Here is a 25,798-nt window from a genome sequence, read left to right as displayed (position 1 = left end):
GTTTCTCTTCTCTTTGCCTCTGTCTCGGCATCTCCTGTCCCTTTCTGATGGCCTGTCACCCCATTCCCGCTGCCTTGGCCTTCCCTCAACTTGTAACCCACTCCTCTGCTGCTTTAAAATTTATTATTATTATTATTATTATTTTGGCCTGGAGGCCACACCTGGCAGTGCTCAGGCTTTAGTCCTGGCTCTGCACTCAGGGATTTCCCGCTGGAAGTGCTCAGGGGACCATATGTGGTGCTAAGGATTGAACTTAACCTTGTATAAGGCAAGGGCTATACCTGACGTACTATCAAGGCCCCTCTTGAACTTATTTTGATCATGGATGATTATTTTAGTTATTTTGAATTCTATGCTTATCATTTTTAGAATAGTGTGAATATTTATGGCAGTGATGTACGGTCATACCTGACGTGGTGTAATGTTGTTACACCTCACCACCTCCACAGTGCCCAAGACCCTCCCCCAGTGGCCTAATACTTCTTCTAGTTCATCTCATTATTTCCCTATTCCATGCCCCATTCCTGTGGTCGGTGGTCCCAAGTCTGGCGTCTAAGAATGTTTTTCTTTCTTTCTTGAAAATTAAAAAAAAAAAGTAAGCGTCTTTACTATAATGATGGTTTAGGTGACAGAGTTAGAATCGTGTTAGCCTTGATGATCTGATGTCATAGTTACCACACCTCAGGCCCGCCACCGTGTCTCAGATCCTTCTTCCTTCACTGTCCTTATGCCACTTTTTTGTTTGTTTGTTTTTGGGTCACACCTGGCAGTGCTCCAGGCTTTCTCCTGGCAAATTTGGGGGACCAAATGGGATGCGGGGGATTGAACTTGGATCAGCCGCCTGCAAGGCAAGTGCCCCACCTGCTGTACTAATGCTCTGGTCCCTTATGTCACTTCTGATCTCCCTCTTCACTCCCCACTTCCTCCCACTTGATAATCTCAGTTCTATAATCCAAGACTGTGGGTTTGTCATCGTTCCGTATTGTCTATTCTCTTGTTTCGTTTCTCGCTAGACCACAGATGAGGACATCTCCTGCTATCTGTCCTTCTCCCTCTGACTTCATTTAACATGAGCCCCCTCCCCTCCCCGTTCCATCCCAGTTGTAGCCAATTGCAGGATTTCGTCTTTCCATATAGCTGCACTATACTCCATTGCATACAGATCAGAACATCTAGAGCCGTTAATTTGTCACTGTGTGTTTGGTTTGTTCCCATCTCCTGCCTATTGCACCAAGCGCTGCCATGCCCATAGGTGTGCACCTATTTTTTAGAATGAACAATTTTGTGTTCAGAGGGTCCATGCCAAGAAGCAGGATTGCTGGGTCATAAGGAAGCTCTACTCTTACTTTTTGGAGAAGTCTCCAAGCTGTTTTCCATAGAGACTGAACCAGACAAACATTTTCACCAGCAGTGGATAAAGATTCTCTTTTCCTCCCACATCCCTTCCAATACGGGAGAAAATATTGGAGCACAACCCATTGGATAAAGGGATAATATCTAAAATACAGAAAGCACTCACAAAGCACAAGAAAAAAGAAATCTCCATTAAAAAATGGGGCAAGGTTGAAGAATGGACACTTTCCTGAAGACACACAGATGGCCTGTAGGCATATGAAAAAGTTCTCATTGTCACTTATCATCAGGAAAATGCAAATACAAACCACAATGAGATATCATCTCACAGCAGTGAAAACAGCATGTGTCTGAAAGACTGGAATCAACCAGTCTACAATCTTTCAAATATTTAATTGATCAATCCCTTTACTTATTTAGCTGCCTTGCGTCTTATTGATTAGTTAATTTAAAAAATGGATTCACTAGGAGATACACAGTCACAAGTACAGATAACCGAATAAACAAACCATGGTACATCTACACAATGGAATATTACATAGCCTCCAGGAAAAACGGAGTCATGAAGTTTGCTTATACATGGATGGTCACGGAGCATATCACGCCGAGTGAAATGAGTCAGAAGGAGGGGAACCAACCAGTCTGAAATTGCTCTCAGCCCAGAAAGACCACAGGGGTGTAATTTAGCCCCTGGCACCCCTGTAATTTTTCCCTTTGGTCTCCACACCCCTTCACTCACCACTCCTTCCTGCTAATCCTTAATGCTTCTCCTCCTGCCTGCCCATCCCTTTGACCACCCCCTGATGAGGACCTCACTGCACTTTTTTTCCCTTTCACCTCCTTCGCTGAGCCCTGGGACACTGCCTTTATTCCTTGGCGTGGTCTCGTATGGCTGCTGGACAGCAGCTGTCAGTCATGGAGACAAGACCATATATATCATTTGGAAAGAAAACCTTTCAGGCTGGAGTGATAGCACAGTGGAGAGGGTGTTTGCCTTGCATGAAGCCAACCTGGGTTCAATCCCCGGCATTCCATATGGTCCCCTGAGCACCGCCAGGACTCATTCCTAAGTGCGGAGCCAGGAGTAACCCCTGAACATCGCCTGGTATGACCCAAAAAGCCCCCAAAACAAAACAAACAAAAAAACCCAACCCCCATCTCCCCCCCCCCCCCAAATAAAGAAAACCTTTCAGTTTTCCTTTAACTCGACCTCAGCTCAAACCCATTTTTAAATTGTGGAGAGTGAAGTCAAGGCTAGGTTCTTTATTGATTACAATTAGAAGGAGAAATAAAGGCCAAAGTCATGGGACACGAGTTTATCACTGGCTCTCATCTCAGCCAACTCAATCCTGTCTACCACCTTTGCCTGTGAGCCCCCACACACTCCTGGGTCCCAGGGCTCGAAAAGTGCCCCAAGCTGGTGGAGGGATGGGTATTTGATCATTGTATAATTGAAACCCAAGCACAAAAATGTTTAAGTTTACAACTGCACCTCATGGTGTTTCACTAATAAAAATTAAATAAAAAAATAAATTATTTAGCATCTGCCTGTAAGTCAGGCATTAATGGTGGTAAGAAAATTTAAAATAATGGTGAAGGAAGAGGTAATGGTGGTGGAATTGTTGTTGAAATAGTGAATGTAATCAATTACTGTGAACAACATTATGAAAATAAAATTGAGGTTAAAAATAAAAAAAAGAAAAAAAGAAAAAAAAGAAAAGTGCCCCAAAGCAAGCTCCCCTCCACAGACCACTCTAAGGAAAAAATTTTGCATCCAGTATTTAGCAAATGTTCTCAGTCTTTGTGATCTCTCTCCCGTTAGGAGAAAACACAACTGTGAGCAGGTGAATATAAACCCAGACAAGGCATACGGGACGCAGACAGTAGGTGAGGACAACAATGTGGAACACAGAGTAGGGCAGGTAAGAGCAGCACCTGGAAATTTAGCAAGCTAAGGCAACTTTTTTTTTTATACAATGATCAAGTACCCATCCCTCCACCAGTGCCCATTTTCCACCACCATGGATCTCAGTATCCCTCCCACACCCATCCCCCCATCCCACCCTGCCTCTGTGGCAGGACATTCCCTTTTGTTCTCTCTCTCCTTTTGGGTGTTGTGGTCTGCAAAAGAGGCATTGAGTGGCAATCATGTTCAGTCCATAGTCTACTTTCAACATGCATCTCCCCTCCTGGGAGGATCCTCCAAACACCCTTTATTTGGTGCTCCCTTCTCTATCTGAGCTGCCCTTTCCCCTAGAATGCCCGGCTGGCCTCTAAGCCATGGAGTAATCCTCCTGGTACTGATCTCGGCTATTCTTGGGTATTAATCTCCTATTTTGTTAATTTATGTCCCCCAGATGAATTCAATCTTTTTATGTCTATCCCTCCCTTTCTGAATCATTTTGCTTAGCATGATACTTTCCATACTTACCACTTGTATGTAAATTTCATGACTTCATCTTTTCTAACAGCTACATAGTACTCCATCGTGTAGATATACCAAAGTTTCTTTAACCAGTCATCTGTTCTTAGGCACTCAGGTTTTTTCCAGATTCTGGCTATTGTAAAGAGTGCTGCAATGAACAAACAAGTGCAGATGTCACTTCAACTATACATTTTTGCCTCTCTGGGATATATTCCCAGGAGTGGTATTGCTGGGTCAAATGGGAGCTCAATTTCTAATTTTTTGAGAATTGTCCATAATGTTTTCCAAAAGGGCTGAACCAGTCAGCATTCTTACTAACAGTGAAGGAGTGTCCCTTTCTTGCCACATCCGCACCAGCATCTGTTGCTTCTGTTCTTTTGAATGTGGGCCAGTCTCTGAGGTGTGAGATGGTATCTCATTGTGGTTTTGATCTGCATCTCCCTGATGATTAATGATGTAGAGCATTTTCTCATGTGCTTTTTTGCCATTCGGATTTCTTCTTTGAGAAAGTTTCTGTTCATTTCATTGCCCCATTTTTTGATGGGGTTGGATGTTTTCTTCTTGAGGAGTTCAACCAGTACTTTATATATCCTTGATATCAACCCCTTGTCAGATGTGTATTCGGCGAATATCCTTTCCCATTCTGTAGACTGTCTTTGTATTTTGGTCACTGTTTCTTTTGAGGTGCAGAAGCTTCTTAATTTAAGATAGTCCCATTTATCTATCTCTGTTTTCACTTGTTCGGCCAGTGATGTGACATCTTTGAAGATACCATTAGCTTCAACGTCATGGAGGGTTTTGCCAACTTTGTCTTCAATGTACCTTATGGTTTCTGGTCTGATGTTGAGGTCCATTTTGATCTTACTTTTGTACATGGTGTTAGGCCGAGTTCTGAGCCCATTTTTTTGCATGTAGCCATCCAATTTTGCCAGCTAAGCCAACTTTTGAGCCAGTGAATTTTGCTTTGTTTTCTTTTTTCTCATCTTATTTTAGGTTTTGGGGTCACATCCGGTGGTGCTCAGGGCTGACTCTGCACTGAGGGATCACGTCTAGGGGTGCTCAGGGGACCATATGGGATGCCAGGGGATGGAACCCAGGTCAGTCATGTACGAAGCAAGAGCTCTACCTGATGTTCTATCTCTCCAACCCTTTCTTCTGGGTTTCTATTTACTGATCTGGAAAATGAGGCCAGTGACAAACTAACTCCTGATAGTGCTGAGGATGAAATGAGTGTTCCTGGACAAACTCGTGGATGACACAGAAGCACACGATCAGGATGAATGTTATGGTCAATCTTGCTGAAACAGTTTCCCAGTTGAGAGCCTGAGGTCGCCCACTCCATCCCCAGCACAGGGCTCGGAGCCCTTCCCTAGTCAGGCTGACTTGTACGTGATCTTCACTTTCTCCAACCTGAGTCAACAGAATCACCTTAGTTGTACTGTAGCACCCAGGTAGGTCCCTGGTGTCTGGGGACAGTGCCTTTCAGAACCTAAACTACTCACTCTCACAACTGCCATGGTGCAGGGCTCCTGCAGATGAGAAATTAGGACCCTGGGAGTGAAGGTGCTTACCTAGGGTATTGCAGGTAATGGAATTTTAAAGAATTGTTTGGGGCAATGAGCCACCTCCAGCACCATGTAAGCTCATCTACTGACCATGGTTCAGAGACCCATAAATAAATCTTGAAAGAGATCAACAGGTCGCAGAAGATATTTCTGAACACCTGTGCATGACTGAGTCATCTGGCGTACCCTGGAGGGGGCCAGGCTCTGGGCTGGCCTGCCCAACTAGTGCTGTGGCAGCCCATTGCTTCCATACTCCAAATTTGCTGCCATGGGACCGAAATGATAGTACAGTGTATAGGGTGTTTGCCTTGCATGCAGCCAACCTAGGTTCGATCCCAGGCATCCCATATGGTTCCCTGAGCACAGCCAGGAGTAATTCCTGAGTGCAGAGCCAGGACTTAACCCCTGAGCATCACCGGGTATGACCCATAAGGCAACAAAACAAAACAAAACAAAACAAAACAAGACAAACCCCCAAATTGCTGCCATTCCCCTGCTGAACTCCAGGCCCTTGAGACCAAGCCTCACCCAGAAATCAATCTGCTGAAAAATTCAGGTATTTGGGGTTTCATGACTAAAATCTTCAGATTTTCACGAAGTTGAGATAGGCTACTTCCCCCTACCTCCCTGTATTTTCGAAGCTCTGGCAGTCATACACACACCCCAAAGCTGCCACCTAGTCAAAAGTTTAACTCCAGCTGTAACACTCCGTTAAAAATTCCAGACGTCCTGTAGTGACATAGCAAACTCCATAGCACTGATAAACCAGTAGTAGCACACCAAATTGGATGGGATGTACGGTAGAAGGCAACCAATCTCAATTAACAAGACATAAACACAGAAGGCTTAACCTGTAACAACATTTTAGTCACCTCTTTTTTAAGGGCTTAAGGGCTCCACGGTGAGCCATTTTCTTGAATTTTCTTCTAAGGAAACCGTTTTTGATCATTCTGTTAGCAAATCACTGATAACCAGCAATATAAAATTAATTATTGAGGGCCTACTATTGGGGCAGGTTTAAGGGTGGCTGGGAAAATTGGAGACAATGGTGGAGGGAAGGTGTAATGATGGTGGAATTGGTGTTGGAATATTGGATGACTGCAACAAATCATCATGAACAACTTTGTAAACCATAGTGTTTATATAAAGTGTTAGGGGAAAATTTACTTATGTAGGCCTCACCTATTTCATGTAAACTCCAAAGTATAGCAACACAGAAATGCTTTAAAAGTTTTATTGACAGATGAGACATGATTATTACCATAATGAGATGTAAGTATAAAATAAAATTTAGTGTAATGTAGAGTTTTTTTGGTAATATACTTTAGATTCTTATTATCTCATTCTTACTTTGGACAAACTGGCAGGTTACTGAATGTAACCTGCCCACATGGCAGAGTCTGGCAAACTCCCCATGGCGTACCCAATATGCCAAATACCAGTAACAATGATGGGTCTCATTCTCCTAACCCTGAATGAGCTTTAAATCTCAGGGCTAGGATGAAGGAGACATTACTGGGGCCTGCTCGAGGCAATTGATGAACAACAGGATGGTCGTGATACTTTAGATTCCAGAGTTGAAAACATGTAAATAAGAATAGGCATTTTATTATATTGTTTTAAATGGTTTTTAATTTTCTTATTTACATAGCACAGCGGTAGGGTGTTTGCCTTGCACGCAGCCAACATGGCCGACCCGAGTTCGACTCCTCTGCCCCTCTCGGAGAGCCCGGCAAGCTACCGAGAGTATCTCGCCCGCACGGCAGAGCCTGGCAAGCTCCCCATGATGTACTCGATATGCCAAACACAGTAACAACAAAGTCTCCAATGGAGACGTTACTGGGCCCGCTCGAGCAAATCGAAGATCAACGGGAGGGCCTTTACTTTACTTACTTACTTTACAGAGGTAAAAATCATATAGTAATCACTAATAGGCTCTTACTGATTTATTTTCTGATCATTCTATTTGCCACTTCTTTTTTTTTCTTTTGGGTCACATCCAGCAATGCTCAGGAATTACTCCTGGCTCTGCACTCAGGAATTACTCCTGGCAGTGCTTGAAGGGCCAGATGGGGTGCTGGGAATTGAACCTGGGTCTGCCATATGCAAATGCTCTACCCACTGTCCTATCACTCCAGCCCCAGTTTTTCTAGTTCTTAAAGTTGTCTTGGAATATGTAATATAAAGTAAATTAGTTATGTGCCTAAGGTTAGGATTGGGAAGGAAACTGGGATACTGGTAAAGGTAAGGTCACACTGGTGGTGTTGGAACACTAAATGCTTGAAGCAATTGTATAATAAACAACTTTGTAAATAATAGTGTTTTTAATAAAAAAATTAATAAAAATAAAAAGAATTGTTTGGGGCTGGGCTGGAGGGATAGGAGAGTGGGTAGGGCACTGGATCTAGGTTGGATCCCCGGCAGCCCATGTGGTCCCCTGAGCCCTGCCAGGAGCTGTCCCAGAGCACAGAGCCAGGATAAAGTCCTGAGCACTGCCAGTGTGGCCCCAAAGCACAACAGAACAGAACAGAAAAGGTTTAGTGGCCTCTCTCCAGACCACCAAATAAACACAAAGGGTGTCGGCAGGGGAGCCCCAGACGACTTTCTCTCTCTCTCTCTCTCTCTCTCTCTCTCTCTCTCTCTCTCTCTCTCTCTCTTATTGGATTACCATGAGATACAATTACAAAGCTTTCATGTTTGAATATCAGTCATACAATAATCAAACACACATCTTTCCACCAGTGCACACTCTCCACCATCAATGTCCCCAGTATTCCCCTGCCCCATCCCACACCCCCCCCCCCCTTTATGGCAGACAATTTCCCTCTTACTCTCTCTCTACTTTTGGGCATTATGGTTACAATAAGGATAATGAGTGGCCATCATGTTTGGTCCTTTATCTACTTTCAGCGCACACCTCCCATCCCGAGCGATCCCTCCAATCATCATTGACTTAGTGATCCCTTCTCTATTCCAGCTGCCTTCTCCCCCAGCTCATGAGGCAGGCTTCCAACTATGGGGCAATTCTTCCTGGCCCTTGTGTCTACTGTCTTTGGGTGTCAGTATCATATTACGTTATTTTATATTCCAAGGTGACTTTTCTTAACCTTTCCCAAACCTCTCCATTTTTTCCATGGGGGCCTCCCCGGCTCATGACAGGCACCAAGGATAGAACTCAGAGCCTCCGGCACACAATGATTGAACTCAGGCACCATGTGGGCACATGATTCGGGCACATGATGACAACACACGATGCTCCAGCCCTGGTGCCACCTCCCTGCTCCCACCTATTTCTTTTGAATTCTCATCAGGCAGGGTTCATGTCCCAGGAGGCTTAGGGAGATGGGCTAGAGAGAGGAGCAACTTCTAGTTCTGGTTCATCATTCGTGGTCAGGGTGGGGTCTGGAGAGCTCGGTGTGGACTGTGGGATGGGAGGAGATGGTGCCAGGTCTGTACTGATCCACGTGGTAGCTAGTTTTGTTTTGTTTCTGGCCATATCCAGTGGTGCTCAGGACTTACTCCTGTCTCTGTGCTAAGGGATCACTTCTGGAGTGCTTTGGGGAAACTTCTGTGGAATCTCATGGGACTGAACACGCAAGCCAAGTGCCTTAACCCCTGTACTATCTCTCCAGCCCAAAATAATAATTATTTTTATTTCAGTTTTGTTTTTCGCCACACCCAAAGATGCTCAGGGCTTACTCCTGGCTCTGTACTCAGGGATCACTTCTGGTGAGGCTCAGGGGACCATATGGGGTGTCAGGGATTGAACCCAGCTTGGTTGACTGAAAAGAAAATACCCTATTTTCTTGTAGAAGAGTATGTACCTTATCTCTCTAGCCTGGATTTTGATTGGAGCGATAGCACAGTGGTAGGATGTTTGCTTTGCACGAGGCCGACCTGACCGACCGGGTTCAATTCCTCTGCCCCTCTCGGAGAGCCCGGCAAGCTACCGAGAGTATCTCGCCCACAGAGTATCTCGCCGGCATGGCAAAGACTGGCAAGCTACCCGTGACGTATTCAATATGCCAAACACAGTAACAACAAGTTACTGGGCCCGCTCAAGCAAATCGATGAACAGTGGAAGGACAGTGACAGTAACAGTTTTTGGGCCAGAAATCAAACCAAGGGCTTCATTTATGCAAGGCAAGTGCAAGTGCACTTATGCAAGTGCTCTGCTACTGAGTTCCATCCCTGGCCAGGTGCAACAGGGTTGCTATGAATCACTGCTTTTGTTTGTTTGTTTTGTTAGGGCATACCCAGAGACGCTATGCAGTTACCTTTGGCTCCACACTCAAGAATCACTCCTCGCAGTGTTTGAGGATTGTGGAACATCGTAACGGGCACTGGAGCAGATAAGACCCAACCTTGCAAAGCAGCCCAGAAGCGAAGTCTCGTCAAGAGGGAGTATCTGGGTAAAGTTGGCAAGAACAGGGTGTCAGCACAGGGTGTCCGGCTTGGGCCTCACTCAACCTCCTAGTCACAGGTGCCCAAGACACAGAAACTGTCACGTATGCTTTGCAGGTGATCCTAACTGTAACATCTAGCCTTGGTTGGGATCGGACCAGAGCAAAGCAGAGTAAGAAAGGTGATAGGCCAATAATGCTAAACTTTATGTGATTGGTCCTTCTTATTAGCTGAGACCCTCTACAAAATATGTGTGTATTTGGGAATAAAGTGAACAGCCATCAGCTGCTCCCGAGGGTGTGTCTTGACACGCCCATCATCCTTCATCCCACGTCTGCCCTGACCCGGTGTGCAACGTGTCTGGGCACGTTGGGAGAAAACTGTTCCCCAATACAGGATCCCTTTGGGATACTGGGGACTGAACCGAGATCAGCCACACATAAGGCAAGTATCTTACCCACAGTACTATCTCTCCAGACTCACTGCTTTGTGTTTTTGGTTGTTGTTGCTATTGTGAGGGCCATATCCAATAGGGGCCACCAGGGTCCCAGTGGCCTTCTGGCGCCGTTGGTGCTGGGGATGGAACTCAGGGCTTCGCACAGGCACGGCACATGCTCTACCACCAGAGTCCCATCCCCCAATTCCATGGAAATGAACTGGGGTCAGATTGATAGTACAGCAGGTAAGGCGCTTACCTTGCATGCAGCCAAACCAGGTTCAATCTTTGTCACCCCATAGGGTTCTCTGAGCCCCACTGGAAGTGATTCCTGAGCACAGAGCCAGGACTAAGCCCTGAGCACCGCCAGATGTGACCCAAGAAACAAACTAAATAAAAATAAATTAATTAAGGTAAAAACAAGGTTCATTTTGCTCTGGGATAGCTCTCCTTCGCATCTGGGTTCTTTTCTTTCACTCTGCCGCTTCCAGAGAAGCCGGTGCTCTCTCTGAGCTGGATTGCTTTACTCTGCCTTTTAATAAAAATTCTATTCTTCAAAAATGTTAAATAAAAAATTGCTTCCTGAGTTGCACCAGCCACAATTTAGTGGCTCAACAGCCCCGTGTGACTGGCAGCTGCCACATGGGAAGTGCAAATTTAGACTGTTTCCGTGACTGCAGATATTCCAGATGGCTCCTGTCCCACCCTGCCCAGAACAGCAGTTTTCAACCTTGGTTCAGCTGTGGACTGTCTGGGGCTGGGATAATACAGTGGGCTGGGCACTCACCTTGCATGCATGGTGAGTTGCATGCAGCCAACCCAGGTTCAATCCTCGGCATTCCATAGGGTCCCCTAATCACCACCAGGAGGGATCCCTGAGAGCAGAGCCAGGAGTAACCCCTGAGCATTGCCAGGTGTGGCCCCAACAAAACATAATAATACAAAATTAACCAAAGTAAACGAACAGACAAAATAAAAGCACCTGCAGATGGTAAAAGTAGGAGAACATTTTGTGCCCTGACAAAGTTGAGATAAAGTCACTAATCACAATAGTATTTTGTGCATTTCTATGTATTTATTTCTGTGTTGGGGCCACTTCTGGCAGTACCGAGACATTACATCAGCTAAGCATTTGGGGTCGCCCCTGGCCCACTGGAAGGACCATCTGGTGCTGAAGATGGAGCCCAGGTCTCCCACATACAAGGTATGCACCCCTCTAGCCAACTCAGCTGCCTCCCAGGCCTGTGTATTTGTTTTTATACAGAGATTATGAAAGAAAAGCCTGGAGTTAAGAGGCACTAACTTTTCCGTGAACCGGCAGGAAATTTCTGTGGACTGACTCTGGTCTGAGGCTCGCCCACTGAAAACCGCGGGCATGGAAGGCTATGTTCTATCTTTAGCTCTTGGGTTCTGCAACTCATCACATCTGTTCTTGGGGGGATCAGAAGTGGATATTGAAATGTCCCAAGTCCCAGAGGAGATTCGGGGGCTGGAGAGAGCTATTTCAGCAGGTGGATACATACGCTTGGATCCAACAACACATGGTGTCCCAGCCACGGGGGGAGTAGCCCCTCTGAGCACTGTCAGGTGAGACCCCACAGCTGGACAGACAAGAGAGAGACAGAGACAGAGACACATAGAGAGACAGAGAGAGAAGAGAGAGAGGACAGAGGGGAGAGACAGAGATAAAGAGAAGAGAGACACAGAGACACATAGAGAGAGAAAGAGAGACACAAACAGAGACACAGATAGAGAAAGAGAGAGAGACAGAGAGAGAGAGAGAGAGAGAGAGACAGTCCCGCCTGTGCTAAGGCAGAACAGTTCACCTACCTGCAATTGCGGGTCCAGCTGCTGTGATATTGGAGAACCACTGATGCCTCCACTGTGACTCAGTCCTCAAGAGCAGTCGGGAGTTATTAGACAGGTAATCAGGGAAGCAGTGACTATGGGAAATTTCTGGCCTGAGGTTGCTGAGGGGAAATCCAGGAGGCCCATCAGGAGGAGGTGTTCCCACCAAGGAGTCACGAGGTTGGTTTTTCTCCAGACCACGGCTCCACCCAGCGATTGGGCAAGGAGTCCTGAGAACAGCCAGTCTAGTGGCTGCTGGAGGAGGCAGCTAGCCTGAAGATGGAGACTTGCCACCTCTGCCTCTGAGTGATCTGAACTTACGCCTCCTTCTTCACGAGAAACACAAGGGCTGCTATGCTCCCTCCTCCCCTGCAACTCGCCTGAATTTGTGTGACACGTTCTTCCTTCCTTCTAGGCACAGAAGTGTGGTTCCTTCTCCTGACTGGGAAACCCACAGCCCCATCACAACCCCTGCCCCTTTAAAAAAAAAAAGTTTGTATTTCATTCAAACACCAATGTTCTGAAAGTTGTTCATTATACAATTGTTTCAGGCACCCAATGTCCCAACACCATTTCCACCACCAGCGTCTCCTTCCCCTCCACCATTGTTCCCAGATTCCCACCCACCTTTAAGCCTGCCCTCTGAGCAGCACGAAATAATTTCTTTACATGGCTGGTGACAATAAAATGGTTCGTCGATTGCCTCGAGCAGGCACCAGTAACATCTCCTTCTTCCTAGCCCTGAGATTTTAAAAGATTCATATTCAATGCTCTTTCAGGGTTAGGAGAATACGTCCGGACAAGCCTCATGCATGAAGGAACCGGCAGAGAAACCCAGGCGTGCAGGTCCCAGGGCTGAGATCTCCAAGCCTGCTCGGATCGGGACTGGGCCTTCTCCACTCAGATCCCCCATCTTCCAGTAGGTAGGTGTCACACCCACCAGCTGCCACCGGCGCCAGGTTGGTCTGGGTCTTGGCCATCAACAGCCAAGACCCAGAGACTATAAAACCCAGGTCCCGGAAGAGAACAGCGCAGAGTCTCCTGCCCCTAAGCCTGGCTGTCCTCACCAGGGCCCCTTGGATGGGACAGGTTGAGTCCCTCCACCCCCACCCCCCACCCCGAGCAGAGCCCCAGCAGCTGAAGACCTCCACAACCAGCCACAGTCATGCTGAGACTACTCTCCACACATCCGGACAAGCCTCATGCATGAAGGAACCAGCAGAGGAACCTAGGCATACTGGTCCCAGGGCTGAGATCTCCAAGCCTGCTCGGATCGGGACTGGGCCTTCTCCACCCAGATCCCCCATCTTCCAGTAGATAGGCGTCATACTCACCAGCTGCCGCTGGCGCCAGGTGGTCCCATCAAAGGCTAAGACCCAGAGACTATAAAACCCAGCTCCTAGAACCATGCGGCTGCATTTGCGGCCACGTGACATCTTATTACCTTGTTCTTACTTTGGAGAACCCGGCAGGCTACCGAATGTGTCCTACCCACACGGCAGAGTCTGGCAAACTTCCCTTGTTGTACTCAATAAAATGGTAAGTGGAATTATCAAAAAACAGTTCAGTAAAAAAAAAAAGTGAAAATGGTTATGTCTCAGAACACTGTTATTAAAGGCATCGGCAGAGGCTTTGCTGAGATGTTTGTTGCTAGGTGCGTCTCCTGCGTTTTTGTTTTTGCTCGCTGAGCTTAGCAGGCTTCTATGCTACTTTCCCATCTAATCTGCTGTGCTTCTACTGGGCTGTCAGTGCTGTGGAATTTGAAGGTGCATGAGCTCCAGGATCTCCAGAATCTGTAGAACTGGACCATGCTCAGTCCCCAGCCCCCTCCCCAAGGAGGCCCAGAATTTTCAGCCCGAAGACCAACACACTGTGACTTCTGTCAGCTTGGCATCTCTTCCAAGAGTAGTTGTGAAGCTGTGAAGAGGGGCCGTTTGCATGGCACAGGTTGTGGGATGTGGGGTCCCTCTTTTTTGGGGGGGGATTGTTGTTGTTGTTGTTTTATTATTTTTTGTTTTTGTTGTTCTTGTTGTTTTTTGGCAGAACCTGGCAAGCTCCCCGTGGCATATTCGATATGCCAAAAACAGTAACAACAAGTCTCACAATGGAGACATTCCTGGTGCTCGCTCGAGCAAATGGATGAACAACAGGCGGACAGTGCTACAGTGCAGTACTACAGTTATTGTTTTTGGGCCACACCTGCTGCACTCAAGGATTACTCCTGGCTCTGTACTCAGGGGTCACTCCTGGCAGATTCTGGGAGACCAAATGGAGTGTTGGGGATTGAACTTTGGTTGACCGCCTGCAAGGCAAATGCCCTTTCCCGGCAGTACTATGGCGTTAGTTCCCTTTCCCCTTCGTTGTGAACTGTGCCCTGCATTGCTCAGGGATTACTCCTGACTGGACTCAGGAGTGATTCGAATGGCAATGCTCGGGGGAATATATGCAGTATTGGCAGTTGCAAACCCAGAGTGGCTGCATGCAAGACAAGTGCCTTACCTGATGTCTTATCTCTCAACTCCAATAACAATTCTTTATTTTTTTTATTTACACACTGTGGTTTACAATGTTCATGATGATTTGTTCCAGGTATTCAAAATTCCAACCCCAATTCCACCACCCTTGTCACCTTCCCTTCACCGTTGTTTCCATTTTCCCAACCCCCCTCAGCTTGCCCCGGTAGCAGGCCCACAGTCATTTATTTTATGTTGCCTGTTACCACTCAGGGCTGGAGCAATAGCACAGCGGTAGGGCGTTTGCCTTGCACGCAGTCAACATGGCCAACCCGAGTTCGATTCCTCCGCCCCTCTCGGAGAGCCAGGCAAGCTACCGAGAGCATCTCGCCTGCACGACAAAGCCTGGCAAGCTACCCGTGACGTATTCGATATGACAAACACAGTAACAACAAGTCTCATGATGGAGATGTTACTGCGCCCGCTCGAGCAAATCTATGCTCAAGCATAGAGGACAGTGACAGTGACAGTTACCACTCAATGTCTAATGGACTAATCAGAAAATATTTTTTGTAGAAGAAAATTTGTGAAAATTGCTGTATCTCACCATGGAGACATTAAGCCCTTGTCTGGAGGTTTACTAAGTTGTTATTACAAGTTAAGCCCTTCGTGTTAATGTTTTTGTTAGTTGAGATTGGTTGGCTTCTGCATTATATTCCCCTCCAGTCTGATGTGCTAATCCTGGGATGTCATTGTCATAGAGTTTGGAGCTGTCGCTCCAGAAAAATCCAGAAGATTTAACTGGATAATCCTGCTGGAGGCATGGTGGCAGTTTTGGGGTGTGGGAGCGGCTGCTGAGGCCTTTGGTAGGGGGGAAGCTGGCCCACCCCCATCCTGAGATCACCCTGGAGGTCTCACCCCAGAATGGATATCGGAGAAATTCTTTTTTTTTTTTTAATTTGTTCATAGCACAGTGGGTAGGGCATTTGCTTTGCACACAGCCAACATGGCAGACCCGAGTTCGATTCCTCACTCCTCTCGGAGAGCTCGGAAAGCTACTGAGAGTATCTTGCCTGCAAGGCAAAGCCTGGCAAGCTACCTGTGGTGTATTCGATATGCCAAATACAGTAACAAGTCTCACAATGTTACTGGGCCTGCTCAAGCAAATCGATGAACAATGAACGGGAGGACAGTGACAGTGATAGTTTATTGAATCACTGTGAGATAGACCCGTACAAAGCTGTTCAAGATTAGGTTTCAGTCATACAGTGTTTCAACACCCATCCCTCCACCAGTGTACATTTCCCAGCACCAGTATCCTCAGTTTCCCTTCCATCACCCCACTCTCACCCCAACCCCCACCCTGCCTCTATGGCAAGGCACTTTTCTTCATATTGGAGAAATTCTTGCATGTAGTTGGTCTCCTTTTGAGATTGATTTATGAGTCTCTGGAACAAGTCTGGGTAAGAGAGCTTACATGGCAGCAGTGAGATGTGGGTGTGGCTGCTGGTCTTCAGGAAGTACCAAAAATCCTTTTCTTTTTTCTTTTTCTTGTTTAGGCTTTTGGGCCACACCTGAACTCAGGAATAACTCCTGGCAGTGCTCAGGGGACTTATGGAGTGCCGGGGATTGAATCCAGGTTGGCTGCATGCAAGGCAAATGCCTTACCTGCTGTTCTACCACTCTGCCCCCCAAATTCTTATCATAAGGAAAACTAATGTTACAGAAATAAAGCATGCATATGTTATGAATATAGGTGATACACTTTGATCCCCGACTCAAAAAAGAGAAAATAAGAAAGAAAAGGGGGGAAAAAAGAAAGAAGAAAGAAGGAAGGAAGGAGGAAAGGAAGGAAAAACCAATGGGATATGGCTTAGTGGTGGAGCACATGCCTCTCATATGTGAGACTTTGGGGTTTTCTCCCCCAACACTACAAACAAAATAAAACAAAAACAAAAAATTGGGGGCCGAAACAATATTATAGCAGGGAGGCCATTTGCCTTCCTTGAAACCGACCCAGGTTCGATCCCCGGCATCCCATGTGGTCCCCCCCGAACCCCGCCAGGAGTAATTCCTGAGTGCAGAGCCAGCAGTGAACCCTGAGCATCACTGGGTGAGATCCAAAAAGAAAAAAAAATCAGGATTCCACGAAATCAATGATCACTCCAAAGAAAAACATTAAAAGTAAAACCTGAAAGTCTTTTTTTTTCTTCTCTTTTCACCCTTATCTTAGGTACATTTTCCTAGGCATGTTCAAATATGCTTCCCTAATAAAAATGATTTACTGGCGCCCGCTCGAGCAAATCAATGAGTAACAGGATGTCAAGTGATCAAGTGAATAAAAATGATACTGAATTAGTTCTTATACTGTGAATTTCCAGTGTATCATGTTTTATTCCACATCAAAACATTTCATTTCTTTGAATTTCATTTTTTTAATTGTTCACTTCCATTAATGGTAATATTTCAGCTATTCCTGTTTCTGATGTTGTTACACCAAGCCCAACGCTGCCCCCTCACATTCACTATCACCCTGTCCCCTGCCCCCTTAGCAAATTCAGTCCTTTTGGAAGGGAGGTTCTGAGCCACACCTGGCAATACTCAGGGGCTACTCCAGGCTCTGTACTTGGGGGGTAACTCCGGGCTGTGCTGAGAGGAAGAGTGTGGGGCTGGTGGGTCAAACTTGACCTTCTCACATGCACTCATACCCTTGAACTATCTCTCCAACAAACTCAGCTCAGTAGGCCAGGGGCTGTCATCACTGGCCATTTTTAAATTCCATTACCAGGAACGATAGCACAGTGGGTAGGGCGTTTCCCTTGCACGTGGTCGACCTGGCTGACCCAGGTTCGATTCCTCCGCCCCTCTCGGAGAGCCCGGCAAGCTACCGAGAGTATCTCGCCTGCATGGCAAAGCCAGGCAAGCCACCCGTGACGTATTCGATATGCCAAACACAGTAACAAGTGTCACGATGGAGATGTTACTGGGCCCGCTCGAGCAAATCAATGAACAACGGGAGAACAGTGACCAGTTCTTCATACACCACAATAAATGGTCAGTCGCTATTTATCCTTCTCCATTTGACTCATTTAGCTTGATGCCTTCTAGTTCCATTCCCCTGGAATGGACTATCTTTTCTTATAGCTGAGAAGCACTCCACTGTGTATATGTACAATTATTTCTTTATCCACTTGCCTGAGAACATGTCATTCTTTTCCTTTAGGGGGAGGTGGGTGGGCATACCTGGTGATGCTCAGGGATCGCTCCTGGCTGTGCTCAGGGGACCATATGAGATACTGGGGATCGAATCTGAACCCGGGTCAGTTGCACGCAAAGCAAGAGCCTTACCCATAGGATTAACTCTCTAGGCCCCCTGCATCTTATTCTTTTCCAGACAGTGTGATTGTCTGGAATGTGGATGCTTCACTGTGTGTTTATAATGACTTTATAGATGAGTGCATTTGGAGGTGGGGAGGGAGGGAACATACCACACAGGATGATACTTGGAAGCCACCCCTGGGTCAGTGCTGAGTGGTTGCTTTTGGAGGTTCTTAGGGGACTGTGGAACTTGGACCTTCTGCATGCAAAACATATGCTCCAGCCTCTTGTGCTGTCTCTAGGGCCCCGGATGAGTATTTTGCTTAATGCTGTCAGCATCTTTAGTTGTTGGGCTTTAGGAAATGATGAGCGAGTGTCTGTGGGTTAAGTACAATCTTTCTGAGTCATATCTGTGTGTGTTTAAATTTGGATCATTTCATCACATATTTAAATCAAACTACTGAGACTCAACTTAGTGATGCGTGTAAACTACTTCTCAATAAAACAGGAAAAGATAAGCTAAAAAAAAAAAACCACCCATCAAGATGGTGCCAGACTGATAGCAGAGCGGGTAAAGCCTTTGCCTTGCATGCAGATGGTGTGGGTTTGGTCTCCTGAGCACCGCCAGCAGTGATTCCTGAGTGCAGAGCCAGGTCAAGTGTGGCCCCCAAACAAACAAAACATGTGGATAAATATTTATATGATACCCTTCAAAAGACTACGTCAATTTCTTCTCCCAAACTCAGTTTATAAAAGGGCCTTTGACTCTATCTGCTCTTACTTATTAAGGAAATTAAAATAGTTTCCCCCAGGGTTGGGACGATGGATTCAGGGCTGAACTGAAGTTTTCCATGCAGGAGACTTGGGTTCAATCCAGCCCCGTTCCCCTGAACACTACTGAAAACAAACCCAGAGCACTGAGTCTAGAGTAGCTCTGAGCACCTAGAGTAGCTCTGTGAAGTTGGTGTGACCCACAAAACAAGAACCTTCCCCAACCCCAATAAATAGAACAGTTTCTTCCAGCCTTTTGTATACTTTTATGTTTAGTAGTTTGGGTCACATCCAGTGGTGCCGAAGTGGGGATCACTCTTGGTGGTCCTCGGGGGACCGTGAAGTGCTGGGGATGGAGCCTGGTTGGCCATATGGAAGATAAGCATCTTTTTAAAATTAATTAATTAATTAATTTGCTTTTTGGGTCACACCTGGCAATGCACAGGGGTTACTCCTGGCTCTGCACTCAAGAATTACCCCTGGTGGTGCTCAGGGGACCATATGGGATGCTGGGAATCGAACCCGGGTCGGACAAGTGCAAGGCAAACACCCTACCCGCTGTGCTATTGCTCCAGCCCCTGGAAGATAAGCATCTTAATCCTTTTTTACTTTTCATATTTAAATAGCTTTGTTTCTTTTTAAAAATATTTAAATGAATCACCATGAGATACAGTTATAGACTTACAAACTTTCGTGATTACATTTCAATCATACAATGATCGAGTACCCATCCCTCCACTAGTGCCCATTCTCCACCACCAATGTTCCCAGTATCCCTCCCGACACCCCCATCCCATCCCCCCCCGCCCCCTGCCTCTGTGGCAGGCACATTCCCTTTTATTCTCTCTCTCTCCTTTTGGGTGTTAATGGTTTGCAATACAGGTATTAAGTGGCTATCATGTTCGGTCTACTTTCAGCACGCATCTCCCAACCCAAGTGAGCCCTCCAAGCATCCTTTACTTGGTGGTCCCTTCTCTATCTCAGCTGCCTATTCCCCCAATATGTGAGGTCAGCTTCCAAGGCGTGGATCTATTCTCCTGGTCCTTATCTCTACTATACTTGGGTGTTAGTCTCCCATTATGTTACTTTATATTCCATAAATGCAGTCATTCTGTGTCTGTTCCTCTCTTTCTGACAAGCACCTTAATCCTTGTCCTGTCTCTCAGGCGCTGTGAGCTTTTAAATGTTATTGATGGCGAAATGGTTCCTGTTCCAGTTTTGTCTCACTGGGTTGTTGTCCGGCCTCATTCCCTGCTCTTACTTCTTGGAGCCTCTCCTGGCATCTTCCTCACTTCATTTCTGACATCGGTGGGCTCTGCCCTGGTCCTCTTCTTCTCTCGGACGTCCCTGCATCCCCCAGATGCTGCCACCACCATGCCAGGGTCTCCCCTCTATGCGTCTGCCCCCAGCCCAGTTCCTAAGTTTGGACTCTGACTTGCTCCCCCCAAGCCTCCTCAGGCTCCACGGGTGCCAACCACGGACATGGAGACACCCCGTCTGCTAGGAATCGCTGTCACCACATGTCCTCTCTGCCCCTCGCCCTACGTGACCTGCCCCTCACGCTTCCCTCATGTGCCCTGGTGTGCCACTCCCACACCCCTAGGACATCCTGCACTGTCCCCTCCCGGGCATCTCCCCTCCCAGGCACTCCTGCTCCCCCAAAGCTGGTGACCCTTCAGTGGCCACTCTCTAGCCACTCCGTGCTGGGTGGTCCCAGTTAGGGTTCTGGCGACTGCTTGTCGACCTTGGGCAAGTTATTCAACTCCAGGGTCTCAGTTTTATCATCCGTAAAGTGGGGCTGAGCATTGGCAAGTACGTTCAGTGAGTCCCTGTGACTGAAGCACAGATGGAGCGTGGCGTTACTTCGTGACTGCTGCTACTGCCTCCACTCCCACCTGCTCCGAACCACCACTAACTCTTACGCACGCCCTGCCATCGGCCACTACTGTCTACTACTCCGTCCTCCTTCTCTTCCTACCACCACCATCACCACTACTACTATGGCCGCTGCTATCACTCCCACCACTGTTCCACTACGGTGACTACTAGCCCCACTACTACTCTTACTGCCACCCTTGACACTACTACTGTTGTTACTGCTCCTATTTACTACCATTACTCCACCACTACCTGCTGCTGGCATCACCTACTATGATGACTACTACCCCTACTACTACTGCTACTACCATTACCACCACTACTATTACTATTACTACTCCCATTGCTACTATTACTCCACCACCACCTGCTGCTACTACCACCACCTACTATGATGACTACTACCCCTACTACTACTGCTACTACCGTGACCACCACTACTATTACTACTACTACTCCCATTGCTATTGTTATTCCACCTGCTGCTACTACCACCACCTACTATGATGACTACTACCCCTACTACTACTGCTACTACCGTGACCACCACTACTATTACTACTACTACTCCCATTGCTATTGTTATTCCACCTGCTGCTACTACCACCACCTACTATGATGACTACTACCCTAGTACTTCTGCTACTACCGTGACCACCACTACTATTACTACTACTACTCCCAATTGCTATTGTTATTCCACCTGCTGCTACTACCACCACCTACTATGATGACTACTACCCTAGTACTTCTGCTACTACCGTGACCACCACTACTATTACTACTACTACTCCCATTGCTATTGTTATTCCACCTGCTGCTACTACCACCACCTACTATGATGACTACTACCCCTACTACTACTGCTACTACAATTACCACCACTACTATTACTACTACTACTCCCATTGCTACTATTACTCCACCACCACCTGCTGCTACTATCACTTACAATGATGACTACCACCCTCGTACTTCTGCTACAACCATGACCACCACTACTATTACTACTACCACTCCCATTGCTACTGTTACTACACCACCACCTGCTGCTGCTACCACCACCTACTATGATGACTACTACCCCTAGTACTACTGCTACAACCGTGACCACCACTACTATCACTACTACTCCCATTGCTACTATTACTCCACTATCACGTGCTGCTACCACTACAACCACTGTTGCTACCATCACCTACTATGATGACTACTACTCCTACTACTACTATTACTTCCACCTGTACTACTGCTGCCACTACTACTACTACTACTACTACTACTCTTACTCCCATTGCTACTATTGCTGCACCACCACCACCACCTACTGCTACCACTACCATGACTCCTGCTGCTACTACTAGCTACTATAATGACTACCACCACTACTATTCCCACTACTACTATTCCTACTACCTCCTCAACTACTATTACTTTGCCACCACCACCACCATATTACCTCCACTGCCATTACCACCAGCATCACCCTCACCCCTACTCCTGCTTCTTTCCTCCTTTGTTCATGGGCCACACCTGCTGGGTGCTGGGGAGGGGGAGCGTACTGTGTCAGGGATCAAGCCCAGGCCCCTGGCATGTACCTCACCCTCCTGACTGTTCCCCTTTCCAGTCTGACTCCCCCATCCATCCCAAAGGGTGACTTAATTGTGTTGGCTCTTCTCATACATACCCCCGCTGCCTGGTGTCAGGGTAGTGGTGCGGGGGGTCGGGGGTCACACTCCAGAACCAGCCCAGGGGGCGACCTTGGAACCCCCAGTCTTGTTCAGCCTCACTCCAGGCCATGCCCCCTTGACCCCTGCACTCCAGCTGTAGGGAACTGATGTAATTCCTCAAGGGCTGCTCTGTTCCCCCTTGGGTTCCACCCACATTTCCCTCTTCCTTAGTTCTTCCCCGACCTCTTATTTTCCTGTGCCCCCCTCCAGACCAGCTGTATTCCCACGGTGCCCCTGTTCCAGCCCCCACTTTCCCCATCCTTTCCTTTCTCCTGATATTATTTTTTATTCAGACTGTTGCTCATCTTTCTGGGAACTTCCTCTTCTTCATTGTCAAGCTTTGGACAACCCCTCCTGATTCCCACGCTAGCCACCCTGCTTAGCATACCTGAGGCGTTTACTACCGTTCTGCTGAGCTCTGAACGAATGGGCAAAGTAGAGAAAACAGAAGCACATGGGACATCTGGTGAGCATCTCATTTTTCTTTTCTTTCATGCTTGACCTTGGTGGGGATCGGACTCAGGACCTCAAGGCATGTGCTCCACAGCTGAGTCACACCCTCAGCCCTAACATGGGATTTATTCTCACTTGGTAACTCCATTGAGCTTCTCATTATTCTCACCAATCCCCCCCCCCACCTCCCTTCCCTTTGTTGCTGTTACCATAATCTATGATTGGGGAATCACACGTTCCTGGTTGCCATGGGTGCACATTTGTTTGGGGATGCTCACCTAGTCACAGAATTTTGTTTCCCACCAGCAGCACTGAGGCGACTCCAGTTTCAGTGCTCAGGGACCATGTGGTGTTAGGGACTGAACCTGGGCCTCCTGCCTGCAAAGCTTGTGCTTTGCTCTGTGGGTTCTACCTGTAGTCCTCTGGATCTGGGTGCTCCCACATGTGCCAGGGGCTGCCCACTTCAGTGGAGGTGTGCGGATATACCCGGAAAGCACACCCTCGCTGGTGGTCTGGGAGCTCACTTAGCCTGGGTTCACACATGGCCTTGCTACTGCCAGGCAGGTTCTCTACCTCCTTGCCTTCTGCCGTCCTCACCCCCACGTCTGCCTGGCAGTCTCCATCCAATACTCAGGGCAGACCCGACCTGTGATCACAAATGAAGTCCCACAACCAGCAATAACCCCGTGTCATGGCTTCATACCCACCACTCAATCCCGGTTCAGCCCCCTCTACAAGCCCACCAGGGACTGGGGGGTGGGGGGCGGATTTATGGGGGCAACCCCCGCATACGCTTCTGATGCTGTCAGGGTCACTGGGGTCCCCGAGTAGGGTCTGACACTCACAGTGGTTGACTGGGGAGGGCGGTTGGGGTGCTCTGTACGGAATGGTATGCTGGAGGATTCACAAAGTTGAAGAGATTCTTCTGGTTTTATCTTATTTTTTTGGGGGGGTCACCCCTGGCAGTGGTCAGGGATTACTCCTGGTTCTGCACTCAGGGTGGACATCAGAGACTTTATCGGATGTTGGGATTGAACCTGGGTCAGCCACGTGCAGATTTTGTGTTTTCCTATGACCTTGGTGGGGACTTTTTTGGGGTTGGAGGGGGAAGTATTGATCTAAATGATGGTCTTTAAGGCTGAAGCGATAATACAGTGGGTAGAGCACTTGTCTTGCACGTGGTCAGCCTGGGTTTGATCCCCGGCATCCCATATGGTTCCCTGAGCCTACCAGGAGTAGGCTCCTGAGTGCAGAACCAGTAATTCAAGAGTAACCCATGAGTACTGCCGAACAAAACCAAAACCAAACAAACCAAAAAAAAAAAATTCCCACAATAATAACATAGAAAATAAGCCCAAACCTTCGCCATTGCTCTTCCATCCCTCCTGAACAGGGGAGAAGCCAAGTTCCCCTTCCCTGGCCCCTCCTCCCAATCCGTGGTGAGTTCTCATTCAGAAGCATCTTGGTTCCTCTTTGCCCGAAGGTATCTGCCTGGCCCTCCTGCTTCCCCATCACTCAAGGGCCTGCTGAGTTCCTTCCACCCTGGGCTGTCATTTGACTGGCTCACGGGCAGCTGCCCTGCTGGTTCTCCAAGAAGAGACTGCTCCTTTCGGAGAACTGGGGGCTGTTCCAGGGTCCTAGTTCTCCCAGGACCCCCTCCCTTCCCCACCCCCCATCTTGTCACTGCCTCTGCTAAGGAGAAGTTCTCACTCATGTTCTAGGGCAGGAACTATGGTTGCAAAACTCTTGCTTCACGTGATGTAATGGGATGCAACGTGGGTTGGCCCTGACCTCGAGGGGCGGTCCAGGGGACAGGCCGAGAGCCGCAGAGTTGCCCAACTGTCTCCAAAGCTCAGCACAGGGATGGCAGGGCCATAGGAGGGTGGGTAGGGTGCTTGCCTGGCAGTCAACCAACCTGGGTTGAATCTCCGGCATTCCACACGGTTCCCCAAGCATCGCCAGGAATGATTCCTGAGCATCGAGACAGGAGTAACCCCTGAGCATTGCGGGGTGTGGCAGGAAGGAAGGCTCATTGTCTGGCTGCTCCCCACACTTCTACCATCACGGGGTGACCAGAAAGTGACTCATAATTCTGTCATCTGGGAATCTGATCAGGTCCCCACCCGCCACTGGCTTTTACAATCTACAATGCAGGCTACTAGAGTAAGCACCACGCAGACTCACCTGGATACTTCCATGACCCCCAGCTTGGGACCCTTCAAATCACAGGGACCCTAGAAGGGGGCATAGAGTGACCCACACCCTAAGCTTCCTTTTTCACCTACTGAACCAGGATTCCCTGGGCAGGACTGGGAGGTGAGGGGGTGGGGGGAACAAATGGAACTCCGGAGGCTGGAGCAATAGAACAGCGGGGAGGGCATTTGCCTTGCAAGCAGCCTGACCTGGGTTCGATTCCCAGCATCCCATATGGTCCCCCAAGCATGGACAGGAGTAATTCCTGAGCGCATGAACCAGGAGTAACCCCTGTGCATCGCTGGGTGTGACCCAAAAAGCAAAATTAAAAACAAAAACAAAATCCAAATGGGACTCTGCCATACTCCTGACAGAAGGGTACAGTCTAGAACTTCCTTGGGAAAAAAACTTGGTGAGTTTCTAAAAATTCAGGCCATTTCCATACTAGGCATTTATTGAAGAGTAATGAAGGTGTGTTTCCCCAGGGGCTGAGCAAGAGGACAGTGGGGAGGGCATTGGCCTTGCAAGTAGCTGACCCAGGTTCGATCCCTGACACCCCGTAGAATCCCCCAAGCACTGCCAGGACTGATCCCTGAGTACTGAGACAGCAGCAAGCCCTGAACACTACTGAGTGTGGTCTCCAAACAACAGGTGGTTTCCCTAAAGATTGGTTTTCAGTATTTAGAGGAAACTTACTTGTGGCGGCGCCAAGTTGGAAACAACCTAAAGATCTGCCACAGCTGTGGGGTGAAAGGAGAAGAGGTCTCAGTTCTAGGAGACAGCTGGTGACCCCAGGACAAGCCTCGGGTCATCAGGGAGAGTGGGGGAAGGCAGCGGAGAGTTCATGTGCGTGGATTGCTAGAGCATTCTAGAACATGGTCCACAGAGGTAGGAAGGAGGGGAGGGTCTGGTAAGGGAAGAAGAAATGGGGATCAGAAAGAAACTGGACCTAATGACCTGATTTATTGTCT

This window comes from Sorex fumeus, unplaced genomic scaffold (assembly GCF_029834395.1).
Source record: "Sorex fumeus unplaced genomic scaffold, SorFum_2.1 ptg000014l, whole genome shotgun sequence".
Classification (NCBI taxonomy): domain Eukaryota; kingdom Metazoa; phylum Chordata; class Mammalia; order Eulipotyphla; family Soricidae; genus Sorex; species Sorex fumeus.
Note: the sequence above shows the minus strand (reverse complement) of the source record.